A 22209-nucleotide genomic window follows, 5' to 3' on the forward strand; every position below is an offset into this window, starting at 1 on the left:
TTTTTCAACACTGCCCTCTGGTTTATGTTAACCAAATCATTTGGTTTCTCTGTGTGTCCCTCTTCCCCCATGGCCACTGGTTCTGATTCTACAACACCAACATAGCAAACGTGCTTCCCTAGCAAAAGCAAATCCATGTGGCAATTCACAACATAACCCAAGCAAGCACAATAAATAAACACATACATAATCATTCCACAACACTGAGGGGGAGGGGGTGGGGGGTGTCTGCAGGCCTTTCCGGACTCTTCCAGAATTGCTCATTAAAATTCTGAAAGACTGAAAGACCGAGGGGGGGTGCAGCTAGGGAAAGGTTGCCGGAAGAGGAGGGGAGGAGGGGCAGAGTGGAGCTTTGCCCTCTGTGTCTTTCTCTCCCTGAGAATCTCCCATCACCAAACAGGGGTGGGTGGGGGGGGCACTCTATCCTGAAGACTCTCTCACACACTTGAGGGGCAGAAGGGAGTGGGTGGTTTGCAATACTTAAATGAGGGTCTGGTGACCTCTGTGCAACTTCAGCGACTCCCTCGGGAAGGTGAAAGGGTTGGGGAGACAGGAGGGAAAGAGGCGTAGAGGACAGGAGGAAGACACCTACAGCAGCTGCAGTCACCAGAAGGATTTTCCAGCCCATGACAGCAGTCCTCAACTCCTGGCACCACCCTCTCCCACAAGACCCCTGCCCCACATCCCCTCGCCCCTAACCCCTCCCAGTGCCGGTGCTGAACTCTGCCCTCACTCTTTGCCACTTTACCAAGCACTTAAGTCTCTATCCAGGAAGGGGGATGGGAGGGGTGTTGAAAGAACAAATCTAATTGCAATTAGGATTTATCTGTGTCTCTAGCACACACGCTGACAGTTTTGCAGTCATGGTCAGGCAAGTCTACAAGAGGTGGGCAGTACTTAGGGTTGTGTTATTGAGGGAGGGGTTGCTTTTTCTTTTCTTTTTTTTTTTTTTTTCCTCCAAGAGACTCTAAGCAAGTGAAGGGGGGAAGGGGGTAGCAATACAGATTTCAACCAGGACTGCAAATAAAGAATGCCCCAGATGCAAATGTCTGTCTCCAGATGTTGATGATAAGGATTTGGAGCAGTTACCTTGGCAGGGTCAGAACTGCAGCAGGTTAATCAGGTGAGTCGTCGGGGATTTTAAAGAAGCCGAAGCCGGTTTCTTTGGCTATGAAAGTCTACAAAACCCCCATGCAGGAACATTGCACATCTTACACACGCCTCCTTTAACTGGGCTCCCACGACCTCAGCAGGAGAGGGGGTGCTGGCCGGCCCGCCGGTGGCAAGGGCACGGCCCCCCGCTCTGCCCCTGAGGGCACGGGGCCGGCCTGGCACCCGGGGTCCGCGTCCCGAGCGGCTGTGCACTCACCGAGCCAGGCTGCGAGGGGCAGAGGGGCGCCCGCGGCTAGCCGGAGCGCTGAGGCGCCTCCCTTTTCTCTTGGTAGCGTCGGTCCGCACTCCCTGTGACCCAGGACGTCATGATGCCTGTCTGTTTTCTCAATGATAACTTGGCAGAAGAAGAGAGAGGCTGCCAGGTTCTCCTCGGGTGGTTACGTGGTATGTGCACGTTTCTGTTTGCATGCGTTTCTCTCTGTTTTTTTAAAATAAATATCTATATTTTTTTAAAAAAAAATTCCCGGCACAGTCATGATTTGATCGCATTATTGCGTTTGCATAATTGACGCCTCTGGGTGTGTATATATGTGTGTATGTGCGTGTGATTTTTTTTTCCCCTTTAAATCCTACTGCTCCTGCCGCCGCCGCAGCCGCTGCAAAAGGAAAGCAAGCATGCGTTCATCTTTTGTCTTTCATTTTACCTTCAGGGTGACACTCAGTACCAACTGCTCCCTTCTGACCGTCGCCAATCCTCGCCTGGGCAAAATAAATTTGAAAAACGTGGGGGGAAGGGAAGGAAGAGCCCCCTGAGCCAGAATGCTGGGGTTTCCATTCTTAGGCGATCGGATCCCAAACCAACCCGACCCACCTCCCACCCTGTAAAACCTTTCTCCCTTCTACCCACCGGGCCCAGGCAGAGAATCGGCACCAAGATAGCGAGGAGCATCCACCCAGGGCCAGACACTCATGTTCGCGGCGTGCACTTGCTGACTTGCATGTCTCGGTTGCATTCCCAGTGTGCAGGCCTCTCACAACTGGGGCTATTTTTGTCTCCCAGAGATGTTCTTTAAAGCCTTTTTAAAATGGGGAGGGGAGGGGAGAAGAAACAGAGTAAAGTCCAAGCTTCCATTTGAGGGGCTCTGTGGACACACCATAAAATTTAGGAAGGGGGGCTCCTGGCATCAGACTCACCAGGGGAGTTTGGAAGGGCAAAAAGGATAACTAGCTTTTGACTTTTGTACAGTGGCAGGAAAACTTTTTTTTTTTTAATACAAAGATGTTACTGTGGACTATATACTGTATTTCTCACTTTTATAACTGTTCTCCAAGATCAGTAGGAAAGGTCTCAAGAACATTCCTTAATATTTATTTCTGCAAAAAATAAGGTATTTTAGATGGTGTGACCACATGATAGGTGAAGCACAGATAACTTCTTCTTGTATGTTTACTTCATGTTATTTGTACATTGTCTGGTATGTCTTCTGTAACTTCTCTTATTAATATTGTGTATTTTACTCACCATGGGTATGTTCCTGATTAAAAAAATATCAAGCACCGGGTTTGGCCAACACTTTACCCTTCTTTATCACTAATTACCCTTTTAGAGTAGCAAAATGGGCTAAGGACTTCCCCCCTCAAACTCCTGCTTGACCTTGATCACCATCACATATGGGTAAAGTCACAGTTCTATTCTGATTCCAAATTCCTAAAAGATGACAGCAGAAGCCGAGGTTGCAAAATACAAAGTGCCAAGGAGAATGTTCAATCTGAAAAGCAGAATGGCTTGAAAGAAAAACTTTTTAACTATCCAAGATAATCTGCAACTGCTGGGTGTTTAAACATAGTTAACCTTAAATAGGTAAACTATTGGAGAAACTGGCTAAGTTTAATGAAAATAGCAAGTAACTTGTTGGGCCTCTTTGCTTTAGCGTCACAGTCCAAGAATCACTAGCAAATCCCACAGGGAAGACACTGTAATTATGCAAAGGCCAGACAATCAGAATTGGAGAAGAGCCTAGCTGAAGTAGACTAAGAGGGTCAGAGGACTATTGACTAATGGCCAGATCCCAAGACTTGAGCGGTGCCTCTCCACCCTTGACAATTGGACATGGCTCCTCTGCCTCTGCTAATCGGTCTCCTTGGAATGCCACAAGATGAACTGGTGCAGTCAAGCCCATGCCTAGAGGTTACAAGAGTCAGTGTTTCTAAGAGGGCAAAGGCCTATTCAGAGACCATCTATAGTAACTTTCCAGTAACTATCCAAGAGGTACTCGTTAATATTCAATCTTGTTCTCCAGCTTTTTTATTAACCTCAGAACTGGACCCTTAAAGACCCACTGCAAAGGAAAAGAACCACAAAAATGTGACTAACTTTAATCCCCTGAAATCCAATTTCATTTTTTCTTTTCAGACCAAATGCCGTCCCTGCTGTTTGTCACCAATCCACATACCAGTGCAGGCAGCCAAGTGGTTTCCTTCCCCAGGGTGAGATGTCTGAGCAACTAGAAGAGAGCAGAGCACAGTATTCAAGTGCTCCAAAGGTCTGAATAGACACTTTCTAAACTGAGATTCCCTAAATTCAACTCTGCTTAAGAACAGCTCTGTGTTGTTTATTAGAGTTCAGACTCTCAGACTACTTTCAAGTCTTTTTTTGGTCTGACTTCACCTAAAATATAATCATTTAATATTGTTGTAGCATGTTCAGTTTCACTTCCCAACCAAACCAGAGGGCATGAAAATGCTTACTAAGGTATATAGAACACATGGGAGGCAAGGTAGTAAACCTTACTGGTGAATCAAATTAAATATCCTTAACAATAAAACAGGAAGACGGTGATTATCTCCTGTTACCTAGGGTACTGAAGCATGGAGAAGTTATATGCTCCAAGGTGCACAGATGGGATTCAAATTCAAGAGCTCTGAGTTCAATCAGTCTTCGGCTTACCTGCCTACCTTCCTATTCAACCTTATTTCCAACTACTGGCATCGTGGACCCTTGGTTCAGTCAGCCTGGCCACCCATTGTTCATCTTACATACCCTGTTAACTCCTACTCCAATGGCATTGCCCAATCATTCAATGCCCTCCTTCTGCCTCTTTAAATTCTATTTGCCAGTCAAATTCTATCCACTGGTCAAGGCCAAGTTCAAATCCTATTTTGCCCACAAAGCTGTTATTTATTATTCTTGGGTTTATCGATCTTTCTCTCTCATTGTTCCACAATGTTCACTATTATGTAGAACATCACGGGTCTCTAATTGTTTCTGAGGTTTCTTTTTCAATCCCTTCTTCACCTCTCAATTCCTTTCTGACAGAAATATGCTTTCTCTCTCTCTCTCTCTCTCTCTCTCTCTCTCTCTCTCTCTCTCTCTGTCTTTCCCTGTCTGCCTACCAGAGTGCCAAGTACAACACTATCTCTCATTAAATAGCTTCTGATACATTAATTGATACACAACTGTGCTTTGTAGAGCTAGGATGCCACTTTTCAATTGGATAAAATTTGAAAGTCTAATGTAACAAAGGCTTTATCCTTTTAACTGAAGAAATTATAAACCTGTTTCTGCCTATTTCAGATGTCCCTAGAAAACAATCAAGTCAGATGGATGACAAAACTATTTAACTGGAGAAGCACATTATGGTGAAGAAGAACCTGATGTGGGGGTGAAGAGGGTGAGCAAGTATATAATTGTAGTGTTGGGAAAACTATCATAAAATTAATCATTATGGGGTTTTTGGCCGATATGAGCCTTTGTCTGGTAAGTTTTTTCATTTTCTGAGTTAACTAATGCTTTCTTATTTGAAAGATAAGAAAACAAGTGGGAACTGGTGGCCAAAAGATGTGTGAGCTAGCTCACCTTAGATCAGCTACTGGTCAGCAGTGTGTGACCTCTGCAAATTATTTAACCATGCTGTGCCTCAGTTTCCTGCCTACACAGGATGGAACAGATCTCCAAGTTCCTTGCAATGGCTCAATTAGAATATGACAGAGAGAAAGAGCAAGCAAGAATATTTGGTCCGTCGTGGGATTATTGTTTTGGAGAATACTAGAAAGATTGTAGAGAACTCAGGTAAAATTAGCCAAGTTCATATTCTAATCCATAGTATACTAAAGGGTAGCTCTGAAAAACTAAGTTCATATGCAAAAGCATAATCAAATTTATATTTTCCCAAAGTGTCCCTGTTAGACAAAATTATTAATAACCATGTGTACCAATAGCCTATCATTTCTGCCAAAATGTTGTTAGTCATCATTCATACTTGCCTACATGACCAAATTATTGTATGGACTCAATTTGATATAGGTGAATTCAGTCTGTGTTGCCTGATGTCTTCAATTCATAGGTAGTTTGAATTGAATCCTGACACTAGTTGAAGAGCAGAGATCTATCAATGAAGAGACTTAGGAGCTAGAACCTGAAGGGGCCTTTTTGCATATTTCCTTATTGGAAGTGATTTCAGTAAGCTTCTCTTTGTGTTCCTTTCCTTATTTATTCTTCTCATTTTATTTAATTTTATTTGTGGTGCTGGGGATTGAATTCAGGGCCTCATACATGTCAGGCAAGTGCTGTACCACTTAGATTATCCCACCCCTCCTTTATTTATTCTTAGGTATTGAATAGTTTGATATCATTCACTTTCTATCCAGGTTTTTGTTGAGGAAAATAATATAGTAGAAATGAAAAAGATGCTATTAATTCAAATAAAATATTATGTCAGATGTGCTTTGTTGTATACCTGAATTAATGTTTCCAAAAGTTTCCCAAAGTTAGTAGAGCATGTGGAGACAAGAATTCAGGTCCCCTGGTTGAGAATCCAAGTTGATTCCTACCACCCTTTACTAGTTAAAGAACCTCACAAAATCCTAGAGCTTGGAAGAATCCATTGCCCTATCCATAATACATTTTTAGATGATGTGGTACAGACTCTGGGAAAACAGACAGCTAATCACATCTCAGCAAAAACCAAATTCATTAGAACATTTACTTAAAATAGGAATGTATAATATGGAAATATGAAAATAATTTCATATCAGGCAGAGATCCTCAACCAGGTTTCATGATAGCTGAAACCTAGATATCCATGGATGAGTTACAAAGATCTTGAAATTATAGGCCAAGTGAGCATGTGTATATTGTTCTCAAGAGAAATCCACAACTTTCTTCACATTCCTTATGACTCCAGAAAGGTTAAAAACAACTGATACAAAAACAAGTTATTTTAAATGAACTTAAAAAAAAAAAAAGATACACATTCATTGAAGCCAAATGTCACACTGGCTACAACATGGATAGTATATGATAATTATCAGTATTCAGAATGATGGCCTTGAGACACGATGAAACCCTCAATCAAAGAAATTCACTTAACTGACAACACGAAAATATAGCAGCCTATTCAAAATACTTGAATACTGAATTGAAATGAGGTTTCTGTTTTTGTCCAAGCTGGTTGGACAATTCTCTGCGTATTAAGCAAGGTAGATTCATGTAGGAAAATAATCATTGTTTCAAGGAGTAGTTAGGAGTCCACTGCAGCCGAGGTGGCAAAGAATGAGGAGGAAGAACTGGAGGGATATTTGGCAGGGAACTGGAATTCACAGACTTTCATGTCTGGTTTGGACAACTGAGTTAAATGTTATTAAAGAGACAGAAAAAAGAAGATTAAGAAAATAATGAATTTGGTCTGAGATACGTTGGCTTTAAAGTTCTTTGGAACAGCCCAATTCCACCAGCCCTGGGAAAGATTAAGAACAGATTTGTGGCTGGAGAAATTTATTTGGGAATCAGCAAGCAGTGAATTGGGGATGGGTTAGGCTGGTAAGACATGTGGCAAAAAAAAAAAAAAAATATGAACATAAAGGACTTAGAGTCTGGAGTAAAGTTGCAGTTATTTGAATGAGATCTAATTTGCAAATTGTGAAATTATATAACAACCAAGGCAAAATAGTATTAGTGATTTTAAGTATTGGTAGACAGCTGTACTGTAGCATAAATTTCAGAAAAGAACAATCCATCTCAGAATTCTACTTCCCCATGAGGTTTTCTGGAGTTCTTTCAAGACACAATTTTCCTTTTGAGATACCACTTTCCCTGCCTGGGTACAGAAGGGAGAAAGAGTTTTCCTTGGCAACCAGGTTCAACTGGAAAAAAATAATCAAGATGTCACCTGATGCCACAAGCTACAGACTATGTTTTCATCTCCATGGACCTGCCAGTTGCTGAAGCAGCAGAGGAAACTCAGTGTCATGGAAAGAACACTAAACTTAGAGTCAGAACCCTCCAGGGTGAGTCTCATTCCTGCCTCTCGCTGCTACTGCAGCGGTGGCCATTCACCCAACTTCTCCACATCTGGATTTCCTCTTTAGTCCCTGCCCTACCGTCACTGGGTCATGATTCCTACCGCACTGGTTTGGAAATTCCCAAAGGGCTGGCATAAGGGGGCATAACCACAGCTTCAAAAGTCACCTCTTCTCTGAACTCCTCCACAGTGACACCTCGCTGCATCCCCAGTGAAAGCCCCGTGTGGCGGACCCCTCTTTGTCTCCATTGCCGTCAACATTCCTATAGTACACTGAGACCAACGAGGCTTTACTCACACTTGAATTTTCCTTACTCTGTCCACTGCTCAAAGGTCTTGGCTGCCTTTACTGTAACAGATGTTTTAGTTATCTTTTGACTTATAGAGCCCAGCACACAGTAGATGCACTGTAAGTGCTAAATGAATAAACAATTATCAGAGAACACTTGCCTGCACATGTTCCCATTTTGAGAAAATGCTTTAGGTAAGCTGAAAAATGGGAAGTGCTGGGCCAGCCTTACTGATAGGCCACAGACCACAGTGCTTTGCTCATAAAATTTCTACATTACTATGTATTGGCCTATAAGTTCCCTTATAATTTCTTATAAGGGAATAAAGGCCTTCTTTTATCAGATTTAAGCTTGAAATGAAAATCCTATTATCACTTCTTCCAAAAAAATGTTTACACTGGTTTTATTCAACACTGATATAAACATGCTTCATTTCAGATTTTGCCAGAAAGCTGAGGAAAGAAAATGGGAAAAAATATCGTAAGCCCATAGCAGGATTCAATGACTGTCAATATCTGGTGGAAAAGACAGAGAAGGCACTCCGAATGTCCTGTTTTCAAATTCCTAAAGAATTTTCTTTAGCCTTCTACGATTATGTATTTTACCTTCCAAATGAAATGTGTAATCTTTAAGTATCAGGGTTTGGGGGAAGTTTAAACGAGAAAATGCATAGGATAGTACCATGCTTTGTCAAAGGAAACAGCTGATTAAAAAAGAAAAAGAAAATTCTCCTCCCAAGTTCATCAGTTTGTAACCATAATAAACTTGTGAGCTTTTCTCTTGTCCCTGGCTACAGTTTGGACCTTAAAATATTCCCAAAAGGATCATATGTTGAAGGCTTGGTCCCTAGTCTGTTATGCTGGAAAAATGGTAGAACCTTTAAGAGATAAGGCCCAGTGAAAGGAACTTAGGTCACTGGGGACATGCCATTGAAGAAGGTATTAGAACCCTGTCCCCTTCCCTTGCTCTCTCTCTTTTGCTTACTGGCTGCCATGAAGTGAGCAGTCTAGTGCATCTCACACTCCCTCTATGGTGTGCTGCCTGCCACGGGCCCCCAAATGACAGGCCAACCAACCATGGACTGACACCTCCCAAACTGTGAGTCAAAATAAAGCTGTCCTCTTTTTGAGTTGATTATCCCAGGTGTTTTGTTACAGTAACAAAGTTAACATAGCCAGACTTCTAAAAAAGAGGAACACAAGGAGTAACTTATATCAGTAGTTCCCAAACTACTGATACATATAAAATCACTTAGGATGATTTTAAAATTCTGATGCTTGAGTCATACCCCATAGCAATTATTTTAGAAATGCCTGAGGGTAGGAACCAAGCTATAGTACTTTTGAAAAATTCCCACTTGATTCCAGTGTACAGCAAAGTTTGAGCCAATGTGATAAAATGGCCTGTGGGTGGCTCATTTAGCAACTGGTGCCTGATGCTAACAGGGTCCAAGTTTAGACTCTAGTCCAGAGTAGCACAGTTCTTAGCCCTTGCACAAACCCATAACTCAAGCCCTTCTCCTTTTCAATGATCCTCTGGTAAAGCTCTTTGTAAATGGACCGTAGACGGTAGAACAGTGGATCCACTCATCCCAAGTACTGAAACAGCAAAAGAAAAAAAGCACAGGAAACACCCATCTCTGTAGTACTTTTTCATTTATAAAGTGCTATTGTTATTTAATCTTCACAATAACATTGCATAGTTGGAATTATTATTATTTTTAGATCAAACAATCAAAAACTAAAAGGGAGGTTCACCTTTCTCTGGGACAAAGTGGCAGATCCAAGGGTTTTACACTGAGGCCCAGGACTCTGGAATCCATGCTGTTTACCTGAACCACCCTGCCTGGAAAACCCTACTGAGTACCACTCGGCAACATCACATCCACAGCTGAGGGTGGATTCGGAGCTAGGGTCTAGTTTCTCTAGCATACCTGGAAGGAAGGGAGGAAAGAAAAGGAAGGAAATATGGTTAAATGTATCTGAATTAAACAGGTTTAATTTTACCAGGCCTTTTCAAATCATTTCATATGCTAAGGAGCACTGGAAATGTCTAAAACCTAAAATTTCCAAACTGATTGAATGGTGAAACCCCTTTCTAGCTCACATTTCTCAGGACCAACATCTTAAGGAACACCACTGGATAACTGTTACAATGGCTTTCCTCGGTTCCTTCCAAACCATGTTCAGTGTCACTCTTTTAGAAGGACCCACCCACTCCATACGCTATTTAAAACTGAAACATCATCTGTCCCTAGTCCAGTGTTCCCCTCCTACTTCCCTACTTTATTTTTCATTCATTTCCCTCAATACCTTCAAATACACTTGATATTTACTTATTCATTCCATTTACAGTCTGCCTCGCCCTTTATGTCTACAAGCTTCGTGGGAGCAGAACATTTTCTGGCTGTTATGGTTTATACATGAAGTGTCCCCCAAAAGCTTGTGAGACTATACAAAAACGTTCAGAGTGAAATGATTAGATTATGAGAGTTGTGACTAATCAGTGGATTAATCCACCTGTGTGGATTAACTGGGTGGTAACTATAGGCAGGTAGGGTATGGCTACAGGAAGAGGGTCATTGGAGGGGATGTGCCTCTGGGGGTTTATATTATGTCCCTTGTGAGCAGAGCGTTCTCTCTGCTTCCTGATTGCCATGTCCTGAGCAGTTTTCTTTTGCCACATCCTTCTACCATGATGTTCTGCCTCACCTAGCTCCAGAGCTAGGGAGTTGGCCAACCATCATCTGAACCTGTGAAGCCATGAGCTAAACAACTTTTTTCTGTATGTTGTTTTTGTCAGGTCTTTTGCTCACAGTGATGAAAATGCTGACTAAAACACTGACTTTTTTTTTTCCACACAGTGTTATCTCCTGTACCTAGAAGAGCCATTGTCACAGAGTAGGTGTTCAGTAAGTGTGTGGTAAATGAATGATTGGCCAAAGAGAAATGCAGCATGGGAGAAATTCAAATGAAGGTAATATGTCCATAGTTAGATCCCCTTTAAAAGCACCTTTGTTTTCCAATTCTAGTTATACCTCATAATGATCTAATTAAGTGGAGAGGATCCCTATCTTAGAGAAAAATCAAGTGAGAAAGTGATTCAATCTGTAAGCAGAGCAAAACACTGGTTAAGCAAAAAGATCGTTAAATTAGAATTGATCCTTTTAATTTTCTGTGTAATTATTATGAGATAAAACATATAGAATGGCTGTTTCCAACAGCAGATGTGAAACCTCACAGAAATGTGGTAAGTCATGAATCGTACAGAGACCTACTAGATCAGCTGAGGGGACTACTGTTTATACACCAAAACCAGACCAACTGAAATATAAAAATTTAGCAGATCCCTGACATTAAAAAAAAAAAAAAATGTTAATCATTGAGTGGATTCAGATCTCCCTAGGTCAAATCGTATCATGGAAGGGTGTTCCATAGAATTCTAATGGAAGTCTTTGCATCAGTTCAGAGCTCTTTTCTATAAAGGCCAAAGTGCTGTGAACATTTCAAATATAAACAGGGATGATGATGGTCCATCGAGCTCAGAAAATGACCCAATTGATCGATTCCACTCCAAACAGAGAGAGTAACAATGAAATGGAGAATACATAGTAATAACACTGAATGAATGGTCCACTCCTCTACATTTCCCTTTCTATCCAGAAAAATCACATTTATGAAGGAAGTTCTTTTAGTAATGAAAGTGGTATTTATTAAATACACCAGAAACTACACATCCAAACTAGCATTTCCCTTCAAAACAGTCACTTGGGGAGGCTACGTAATTACCTCAGTGATCCTGTGATTGCTCTAAACATTTAGGGAATTTCTCTTTTAAAATCACCTTCATAGCTGGTTTAGGACTCATACAGAAAAGCAATATCATTTCTTTATGGCTATACTTTATATAACAAAAATACCACATTTCAATTCCCAGCAAACTGGGTTGGTCAGTGTTGTAGGTTTCAAACAGGCTGCCCAGCAGATTCTCCCAGGTACATATTAGAAACACAGCATGCCAGGCTGACCCGAATACACATTGTAGTAAAGTCAGGGCTGGGAAGTGGGAGTCTGTTTTGAATGATCCCTGATACATGCAATTTTTGTTGTGAACTATGGGACAGAGTGCCTGGCTATTAAGACAGGGTTTGGTGTCTCAACACTATCCTGAACCTGAACCAGTTAGGATAGTTAAAGACCTCAAAGTCTGAAATTCTAATACCCACGCATTCATCACACATCACCTATGAAACTCTTGCCTTTGGTTTTATAAAGGGGAACCTTTTCTTTCACTTGAGAATATCAAGGGAATGACTGTGGATGGTTAAGTTCAAAATCATACCCCATTGGAACATCCTCTCTTGCCATGCTGTCTTGACCAATCACATCTTGAACCTTTCATTTGGAGACAGTCCCAGAATAGAAAGGGGAGGTTCCAGAATAAAACTGTCTGAAGTCAAACCCTTACTCATTACTCAATCAGGTGACCTTGGAAAGTTGCTCATCTGCTTTATGTCTTTGTTTTCCTACCTGTAAAATGTATCTACTAATAGTATTTACCTCCTAGGGATGCAGAGAAAATTGAGATAATGTATATACAATGTTTAGTACAGTATTCAAAGTTTTCAACAAATATTAGCTATTATCATTTTTTATACTTATGTGCTAATGATCCTTAAATCATAAATTCTAGATCTGAAATTACCCTCCTTTCTTAACATTAATACACAGATGCCCAAAATTACTCCAAGAATTTTGAGACTTCATTTTTGGTTTACGAGACCAAAGTAATGTTTATACTATTAGCATTTCAAACTGACCAGTTACAAAATTGAATTAATTATTGGCCCAACTTCCCAAATTCTTTTAGCTTCTCAGCTCTCAATCGTGGTTCAAGGTATCATCTGTAGGATTATTCAGTCCTGAAACAAAATTTATCTCAGATTCCTTCTCCTATCTTACTCTACCTCAAACCCACATGCTCATGTGCACATTAATTTAATTATAAAGTCATGTTGATTCTACTTTGACAATTTTTCTTTCCACTCATATATGTGTGTGTGTATGTTGAACCAACATTTATTAAACCATTACTACATGCCAGGTCAAAACATAGTAGATGCATTAATATAATCTTACAACAATCTTATGAGGTGCTATTTGTTACTTCCATTATAAAGATTTAAAAACTTAGGTGAAAAGAGATTAAGAAATGTGTGGGAGTTCAGCAAATCACTCTGGAAGTCAATCCTCAACGTGCCCCAGAGCATTGGTCTTCACTATTATAGAGCATTGCTGCTAAGATTTTTCAAATAATAATTAAAATGTGTTGAGTTCTCAATCTGACATATTCTCATAGAAATCCTCTCATATAAATGCTGTTCAAACCCCATTTTGGCTGGGTGCTATGGTGCATGCCTGTAATCCCAGTGACTGGGGAGGCGGAGGCAGGAGGATTCCAAGTTTGAGTCCAGGCTCAGCAATTTGGCAAGGCCTCAAGCAACTTACCAAGACCCTGTTTCAATAAAAAGGGCTAAGGATGCAGCTCAGTGGTAAAGCTCTCCTGAGTTCAATTCCTTGTATAAAAACAAAACAAAACAAAAACCCAACTTTTACAGACAAGAAAATTCCACCCACAGTGTATGAACTACCATTTCTCCAGTTCTCTCCCAGGTCTTCTCTACACCCTCCAAGTTAAAATCTTCCCACCTACTTCACCCTCAGATTTCAGAATAACTTCCCAAAATTCAGTCCTTGTCTTTTCTTATTTAACAAATAGGTACTGAAGACCAGCTAATCCATCACTCACACATTCAAGGTAAATCTGACATAGCCTCAGCCTATAAGAAGCCCTTACTGTTTGGGGAAACAGGCACAATAATAGATAATTCTAGTGTCATATGAGTCCTGTAGAGGTACCCAGGAAAGGGCTTCTAATGCATCAAGGGGTAAGATGATGGAGGTCAAAGACCACTGAGGACAAGATCAGAGACCTAGAGAGTCAGCCAGGCAGCTGAGGATAGAGAGATAAGAAGAAGGAAAAAGAGAAAGACTGATTGGAGTTGGAGGGGAAACATGAACAAACACAGAGACTGTTGTGAGTAGGAGACTTTAAGAAACTCCATGTAAAAATATTCCAAGCCATTCCATGTCAAAGGCCCCGAGAAGCCGGCATGTTTGCTCTGCTCAAGAAATAGCAAACAGTCTCCACGCATCTTCCTTCTGTGGTCAGACTTGGCATAGAAATCTGATTCTCCCAGGCAGAATCAGAAGTGTTACAGGGTGGGGTGCTGGAAATACTGGGGGACGAAAGCAGAGAGCAAAGCCAATGGAGAGTCCTGATCAGGGGGAAAATCTGATACCATTTTGACAAGAACCACTGTTTGCTCTGATCCTGGCTGCTATGGAACACAAATACTTTCTGGAAAAACTGTTTCCAGAACAGGACTCTACACTCAAACTATCCTCTAGAGCCCCGTTTTTGTTGTTTTGGTTTTTGGTTTTTTTTTTTTTTCTCATTGTAGATAAACAAACAAACAAAATAAAGGTATTGTATCTATTTATTTATTTGGTGCTGTGGTTCGAACCCAATGCCTCACACATGCTAGGCGAGCATTGTACCACTGAGCCCAGCCCCTAGAGCGCTGTTCTTTTCACAGCACCTATTCCTTCTGAAGCTCACAAAAATTCTTACCTTTGCTCTTTCATAGACTTAATTTTGGCTCAAACAAAATAAAATATGGCCAAGGTCAAAGATGGAACTAAGCTGTGTGTCTCCTGTAGCCCCTTTTAACAGTGCTGGGATAGACCACACATGGCTGGGAGCATCCTATAGAGTTCTGGTACCCAGTAAGTGTTTAGTCATTTGGGAAAAGTCCAACAGGCTATTGTTTAAAACAAATGAAATGGGAGAGGAGTAAATAGAAAGACACCATGGACTTGCAGTCAAAATAGAGAAAGAGGGAAAAAAATCTTAGAGCCTAGACTCAGAAAACTTGGCTTCTGGGTGTGGCTCCATTACTCAAAACTTAAGGAAAGCTGGAAGAAAATAGTGACAAGTCTCTTGTGAAGACAAGCCACTGTTTTCTCAGTTATAATACATTTCCTATCCAATATTTTTAATTTTATAATAAAAATGTGATGAACAGTATGATTTCAGATTCATAAAAACTCCTCCTATGGATGAAGCTTCCACAGTAGATAACAAACCTTGGGAAAGGCTTCCATGATGAGTTAACTTCTCGGGGAAACAGCTTTTGGATGATCATGGTTTAAGCATGTTCATGTGAACACAGTTAGATAATTAAAGTATAACATTCTGTTGAGTTCCTATTCCCTGTGACCTACTCATTCCCAAAGATGATCCCATGAGACCCACATGCAAATTCAGTTCCATTCCAATATGCCTCCAGACCAAGAAGGCGAATATTAAATCATGGTTATCCTTCTTCTCATATTGTTCTGACAGGATATCCTAACTCTAGTAACTAAACTCCTCTTGTCTATAATCACATTCTTTGCTCTAAAAATAACCCTAGTAGCCAATTCTTAAAAATCACTTATTAAATGTTATACTCTTAATGTAGTTCAGTCATGTGATGAGCACTTTAACATCACAATAATCCTCCAAGGTAAGCTTTATCTCATTTTATAGACTTTGTAGAAGTTGAAGTTGAGAGAGATTAAATATTTTGGCAAGAGCCAGTGGTTAGTTAGTGGTGGGGCCAGCATTCAAATTGAGCTATTTATCTCCCCAGCCTTAGTCAGAATGCTCTGAGGGCTCCAATCTGGCTCGTGAATGCTGACCCTGTGTGTGGGTCCTCTCTACAGCAGCCTGCAGTCTGTATCTTTCTGGGTCACTGCCAACTGGTCTCACCTGGACTTCCTGGATAGCTGGGAAGGCACCACCTACCACTTGCTGGACTTCCTGATGCTGACTCCTGCAGGAACCCCAGCCTGTCTCCATGGTAACGGATTTGCACACTATTCTTCTGCTTAGGATTTTTCCCCTCCTACCTACATGTGGACAATCAGCCTCACACCTGCCCTATCCTAGAAGCCACCTCTAGCCTCAAGTTTTAGTTTTTTGCCAGCTGGTAATTTCCAAGCACATGAAATTGTTGACTGTGTGACCTTGAGGTCTCCTAGGGGGCAATGCTAGAGGTCATGACATAGATACCAAGAAACATCCTCATTTGCACCCTATGTCACTTTTTAGAGAAACAAAATAAACCTTTACACTGTATAATTATCATGTTAAGAGCCAAACCAGAGTGACTGAATCAGACTGGTGAATTCAGTTGTCTGTGTGGAAGTTGAAGGTCAATGAAATATGCCCAAATTGGTAACCAAAATAATAGATTTAATTTGCCATGAATTTTAAAAAACTGTTTTTTCCAAAGACAAAAATAGTAAATTTCTGAGAACAGTGGACAACTTTAAATACAATAGTCTCTGAGCTATAGATTTCAAACAATTTTCAAACAAGGGCACCATTGTTTTTGAAAGGAATGGTATTTAAAATCTCATACAGAACTGAGATCAAAGGGGAGAATCTCTAATTCAATGGCAGCATGAAGGTCATCTCTCTTCTAAGTGGTCCCGATCTGGTCAGGGAGACCTGTCAGATAGCTCCTTGCCAAAACAGACAGACAGACATACACACATACACACACAAAACAAAACAAAACAAAAAAAACCTCTATCTGATCTCAGTATTTTTTTAAGGGCTTATATGACTAATTCCTGAAAGTGTTTTGTGTGAATTACTCAAGATGATATGCTCTATATGTGTAATAAGAATTATAATGCATTTACCATCACATATAAATAATAAAAAAAATAATTAAAAAAGAAGATAGGGTTGTAAAAGACATGGATAGTTTTACTTTAGGAACTGAATATGAAGGAAGAGGAAAACCTCTGAGTTGCCCAGGATAAAGAATCTCACTGACCAAGGGGGATTTTGTAAACAAAATTCCCATAGCAGGCTTCTTGATAACATCACCTCTCTTGTTACTAGATGTTTGGCAGACCTGCAGTTCTCCTGACAAGGGGATACTTGGCTTTGAATTTTGCCCCCATCCCCATGACCAACCCTACCTCCAACCCTACTGCCTGTAACCTTGACCACTTCCTTTGCCTGGCTGCGGTGGTTCTAAACTCCCTCCTATCACTCTAAAGTGTCCAACACTATAAAAATTTTATGGTACACAATAGATTTTTGCCTAATTCTATGTTCTTACCACCACCTACAAGCCTATCATGATTTAAAAGTCAGCCCCTCCATCTCTCCTCTTCTGTTACCATCTGGAAAAATTAAAAAATTTAAACTGGAGTGATGAAGGCAGTTTTAATAGATCTAGACATATTGATTAGACTGATTATTTTCCATATTTTAATCTGTTTTGCAAGGGAAGCAGAAATATTACAGCAGAACTCAAACTTTGACTTCTCTCAGTATTTTCTGGCTGATAATAGTCTGGCTTAGTCTTAGAACTTAGAAGAAAAAAAGAAGAAAAAGAAACAGTGAATTTTGCCATTCTGTGATGTTACATTAGAAAAATTAAAGATAATAAATAAATATGATAGTATTCATTTGTTCTCTTAGAACATTTATAAGATATTCCCTTCTAATGTTCACTAGATTCTGCATGACTCCAACTCTCCTGTCCTGGGTAAACAGTTTAGCTTACATTAATTTTTATTGGTAGTGGCATTACCCAGCACTCAAACTACAACCATAATTTATTCATGGATGAATCAAATGTCAATGCTTCCCTGACAGAGTCTTGTGTGATTTCCAGTTATGTCCTTTTACTTGGAATCGAAAACTTATATTGCACTTTTACTCCCTCGGGGTTAGTTTGGAAAGTTTGTTTTATTAGGCAACAAACATAGGAAAAGGTTCCAGTTCTTCTTAATAGTTGCATTTAAATGCATATATGAACATTTCATTGTAGGTAGTTGGGACTAAAAGTTCACAAGGAAGTTAGCCATTAGATATATGGTCTGTTTCTATGCCCAAAGTTAATGCTGAAATGTTCAAAAAACTCTCCTAAAATTCAATCTGAGCTACTTATGCACAAGGGCTGTACGATTGGCCTCCATACAATTATTTAAGATGTTATAAAGAGTGTTTTCCATCTTTCTTATGCTTGGAAATACTTAGATTTTATGACTGCTGAGTCAGAGCCAAAAAAATATAATTTTATGCCATAATATACAACCTTTTCCTTTGGCTGTGAAAATTTATATGTACATATTTATGTGCATATATAGATAAAAATTTTCATAAACAGAGTGGCCCATTTGAGATGAACTCTATTTAAAGCATGCCATTACTGACTCTGATGATATTACTGCTAATGTTTAAAAAAATCAGTTCTCTCCATAACTTACCAAATTATAAACAAATACCCTAAACTGGTACTCAAATTTATGCAGTTTTTTTTGTTTTTTTTTTTCCTACTTTTTTCTGCCTTTTCTTCTAATCCTTTACCATATAACTTCTTAACCTTGTAAAAGGAGCCTAGATAGAGTTGCAACTATCCCAACCTCTGATTTTCTTTCAAAAATCCACTATTTCCATATGTCAAAACCCTACTCATCCTTCAAATCTCTTCCTAAATGCTGCCTCCCTATAGTCAATCTCCACCTTCGCTTACAATTTCTCCACCACTTGGACTTTCATAAGTTTATTGCAGTTTTCTCATGGTATTTGCCATAATTCTACTTTGTACTTATGGGTGTCCCTTAGTAAGAGGTGAGGAAGTATTCTACCCTTGTCCCCCATAAATTCATATAATCCTTGAGGATAGGGTTGAGGATAGAGGTATGTCTGAAGTCTTTGCAGACTGCAGCATCTAACTTAACCTCACACAAAACAGTTATTCTAGGGAGGAAAATAAATAAATAAAACTACCAGGTGCAGTGGTGCACACCTGTAATCCCAGTGACTCAGAAGGCTAAGGCAGCAGGATTGACAGTTCTAGCCAGTCTAAGCGATTTAGTGAGTCCCTGTCTCAAAATAAAAAAAATAAAAAGGGCTTGGATGTGGACCAGTGGTAAAGTATTCCTGGGTTCAATCCTCAGTGCCACAAAAAATTAAAAATAAAACTGTTGAATTAAAGCAAATGAACCTTTTATTTAAAAAATCATTACAATAATAGATTTACAACAAACTGTATAGGTTCCTATTAAAATTGTGATGTCTGATAACTGATACAAAAACATGAACTGGGATAGACTAAAAGACTATCTTTACTTATGATAGATGGGCTTTACCTATATGATAGATTTGGGACAACATCAAATGCAGAAGAGCAGAGAATTAATTGATTTTCTTATCACAGTGCTCAGGTTTGTATTTGAATAAGCCAGTGAAAAGAATATTACAAGAGGACTTCATGACATGGAATGGGATAAAAGTTTTATTGCATTTAGATGTTATGCAAAGCCACTTTAAATAGGCTCTGAGAAAAACCAAGAAAGTTGGCTACAAACTCTATGCTCTATTCCATACACATTTTTTGCTACCCATAGACATATATCCAGAGACCACCTTAATCTCAGGTAAGAGGTATGAGGTCATTTTCTGTTTCCTTATAATCAAATTATTTAGATGTGTTTCTCTGCTAATGTTCTGGACTGAACTAGATGAAGCACCCAAGTTTTGGATATGCCATTCAAGGAGATGAGGAAATTGCAAACATTCTCCATTTTTCACAGTTGGAGAGGGAACTTCTCACCAGGTGCCATCTTTCACTTCAATCAATTTAAGTACTATTTTAAAACACACATCTCCTCTACCTTTTAACACACCCCTGCCCTAGTGGGGGAGGTTGCCTCCACCTACCCCAATGACTGTCTTGATCAATGGAGCCAAATACTGTAGCTGGAAGAAAATCTGAAGTCGTCCAATATTCCAGATAAAATCTGGGGACTGTAGACAGTAAAGTAGGCAAAATTTTTAAAGAAGAGGCCAAAAAAGTCAAAGAGGCTAGTGGCAAAATGGTTACAGTATATGAAAAGGTCCAGTGTTTAGAGAATTCTGAGTGGTTTTAATTTCTGACTTCCAGAATACAGCATATCATTAAAGGTCTTTTAGTTGGGGTAAGTGTGCCTTGACCTTTTTAAGGGGTAAATCATCCCTGTTCAATGAGTTTCTAATTCTAAGCCACATCACTAGCTTACTTTATTGCTCGCTAGAAAGTTTTCCAAGCTCATCATATCCTGAAGTTCATGTGTGAACCTCCTCAACAGCCAGACCACAGACATACACATGGCACATAGGCTGCCAGCCCCACCCAGCCTTGGATCCCTAGAAGACAGCGTTAACCAATCATGGTACACTTTTGTACCCATACCAAACATGGCCTCAGGATTTTTCTGAACATAGCATGCTAAAAACTCACTCCCAGTTTATCAGTGAGTTGAAACCATGATACCAGCCCTGTGATAGGGAAATCCTGCTCTCCTCTTTCTTGGTCTCATCCTCCAAACCTATCTTATTGATGACAAGGAATCACTGACTTTGATTAGTTATGATTTCTTACATTCCAAACCATTGCATGCATATGATCTCGAATTTTACCCAAGTGATTCCTGGCTTTAGTTTCCTGTTAGGGTTAGCCCTGCTTCCACCCCCATCCTTTTACGAATGCCACTCTGAGTTAGAAGGCAAACATCCAGTAATTCTAGAATTAAAGTCGTCATTTTTTATTGTTTACTCCAAGTGTGGACCATACCGAAAAGTATCCTAAGAACAGGTCCCCATTTAAAAATAGAGGTCAGTCACTGGGGACCTGGAGCTCAAGATGCCAAGAGACTGACTGCTTGAGAGGCACACTGAAATTTCCTGGTCCTTCTCTTTCACCCCTTCAACACAGACACCTTGAGAATCGTTACACCTACATGGATGGCATAAGCTCTGGAGCCTCCAACATCCCCTCACACAGAGGATGTGACCAAGGGTTTCACCACCCCACTGTTTCCAGCACTCAGCTCACCAAAACAAAGGTCAGCCTTTACCACTGCTGAACATCACTGAATCCTGCTGCAGACTGCAAAATAGGGTGGACTGTTCAGCTGAAGTGAACAAATGGATCATTCTGACAGGGATTCACACAATTTCAAAATTTATGTGCAGATGAGTCCAGGGCATTCAAAACTGGAAGAATGATATGAATGAGCCAAAGAAGAAAGTCCTCTTCAAAAAGTTTGCAGGATTTCAAAAACTTGAGGAAGTTTTCAGAACAAAAGCATTTTGCAAGAAGGGTTCTCTGGATTAAAAAATTTTTTAAATCATTCTCCTAGATCCAGAGAGTCCCCCTAATCATCTCCCATTTTTTTTTTTTTAACAGCTGGCTCTTATGTCAACAGAATCTTCTCAAGAGTGGGATAGTTTTTGAGAACTCTTGATAGTCACTGTGGAAAACTAAAGATAGCAACAAATTATTTGTTCCCCATCTCATTAAGAAAATAATAACTCTGCCCATGGTATATAAGTTATTAGAATTCAGTACAAGTGGCATTCTGGGACTTTCAAGGTGAATTCATAAGAAACTTTGCAGTTTTTATCCAGGTCTTTTGAAACATTCTCTCACAACACATTCCCTCTTGGAATCCAGTCACCATGATGTGAGAAGCCCATGCCACATGGACAGAGGTCAACATCCCCACCTGAATTCCCAGACAATGGCCAGCGTCAACTGCCAGCCATGTGAGTGACCCATTTGGCTTCTAGCCCTTAACCACAGTGCTATCTAGCCGACATCTGCCTGCAAATACAGAAGAGACCCAAAGGAAGAAGTGTCCAGCAAACTCTTCCCAAATTCTTGATCCACAAAACGACGAGCAAAATAAAATGGTTGTTTTAAGCCACCAAGTTTTTATGTGGTTTTCACATGGCTGTACATAAGTAGAGCAGAATTTGTTATCAGAAGGGTACTCTGTCATGAAAATCTAAAATGGGTGACAGTGATTTGGGGACCAAGAAGTACCACCAGTTCTTAGGGCCTTGAGGGGGTGTTTAATGACAGCTGGAAGAGCTTCATGGAAATGAGAATATGAAGGATAGAAAAATATGGGGGAGGGGGGCTTTGGAAAAGTCACCTGAATTAAAAACCAGCAGAACAGTTGGCAAAATTCTTGCCTAGAGTAATACTGAAAATAGAAGAGACTGAGTATCTAATGATTTTGAGATGATGACTAAGAAGATCTCTAGGTAGAATGTTGAAAAATGTTTCTCGTAGCTGCCTTTAATAAAATTCAGGAAGAGAAGGATGAATTTTTTTAAAAAGACTATTCAAAAAAATTGAGAATTCAGGTGAATTACAAAGGATCCAGGATTTACTGGATATCAAAATAAACTGTTTCTCACCTCCAGTCTTTCTCAAAAAGGATTCTCAAAATAAGAAATGGTTAATATAGATCAAATCCCAAGTCTTTGTTAAGATCTCAGAAAGGGTTCCAGTAGTATAGTCCACTGGTAGAATGCTTGCCTAG

At 40.0% G+C, this 22209-nt stretch overlaps 1 protein-coding gene and 1 long non-coding RNA gene across 15 annotated transcripts in view; one reads left to right on the forward strand and one right to left on the reverse strand.

Moving 5' to 3' along the window:
* Window positions 1-22209, reverse strand: part of Esrrg (estrogen related receptor gamma) — a 595402-nt gene that overhangs the window by 552059 nt on the left and 21134 nt on the right. The window contains exon 1 of one of the 9 annotated variants that reach the window (XM_040276853.2): window positions 2021-2125. The exons of 6 other annotated variants lie outside the window; for them this stretch is intronic. The gene's annotated coding sequence lies outside the window, so the exon portion shown is untranslated. Of the gene's footprint in view, window positions 1-1089; window positions 1223-1369; window positions 1497-2020; window positions 2126-22209 lie in introns of those variants that run through there. 2 more of the 9 variants (XM_040276851.2, XM_021732989.3) reach the window with 2 other exon arrangements.
* On the forward strand, window positions 1418-21585 carry LOC106145176 (uncharacterized). Of its 6 annotated transcripts, XR_002485006.3 has the most exons (6): window positions 1418-1557; window positions 3527-3656; window positions 4688-4784; window positions 10566-10678; window positions 15532-15668; window positions 21276-21585. It is a non-coding gene; the product is annotated as an uncharacterized LOC106145176 (long non-coding RNA). The 6 variants fall into 6 exon arrangements; XR_005730357.2 differs by lacking the exon at window positions 21276-21585 and having other exon boundaries at window positions 15532-18587; XR_002485009.3 differs by lacking the exons at window positions 10566-10678; window positions 15532-15668; window positions 21276-21585 and adding exons at window positions 7249-7398; window positions 8141-8485.

Source organism: Ictidomys tridecemlineatus, chromosome 10, assembly GCF_052094955.1.
Source record: "Ictidomys tridecemlineatus isolate mIctTri1 chromosome 10, mIctTri1.hap1, whole genome shotgun sequence".
Taxonomy (NCBI): Eukaryota; Metazoa; Chordata; class Mammalia; order Rodentia; family Sciuridae; genus Ictidomys; species Ictidomys tridecemlineatus.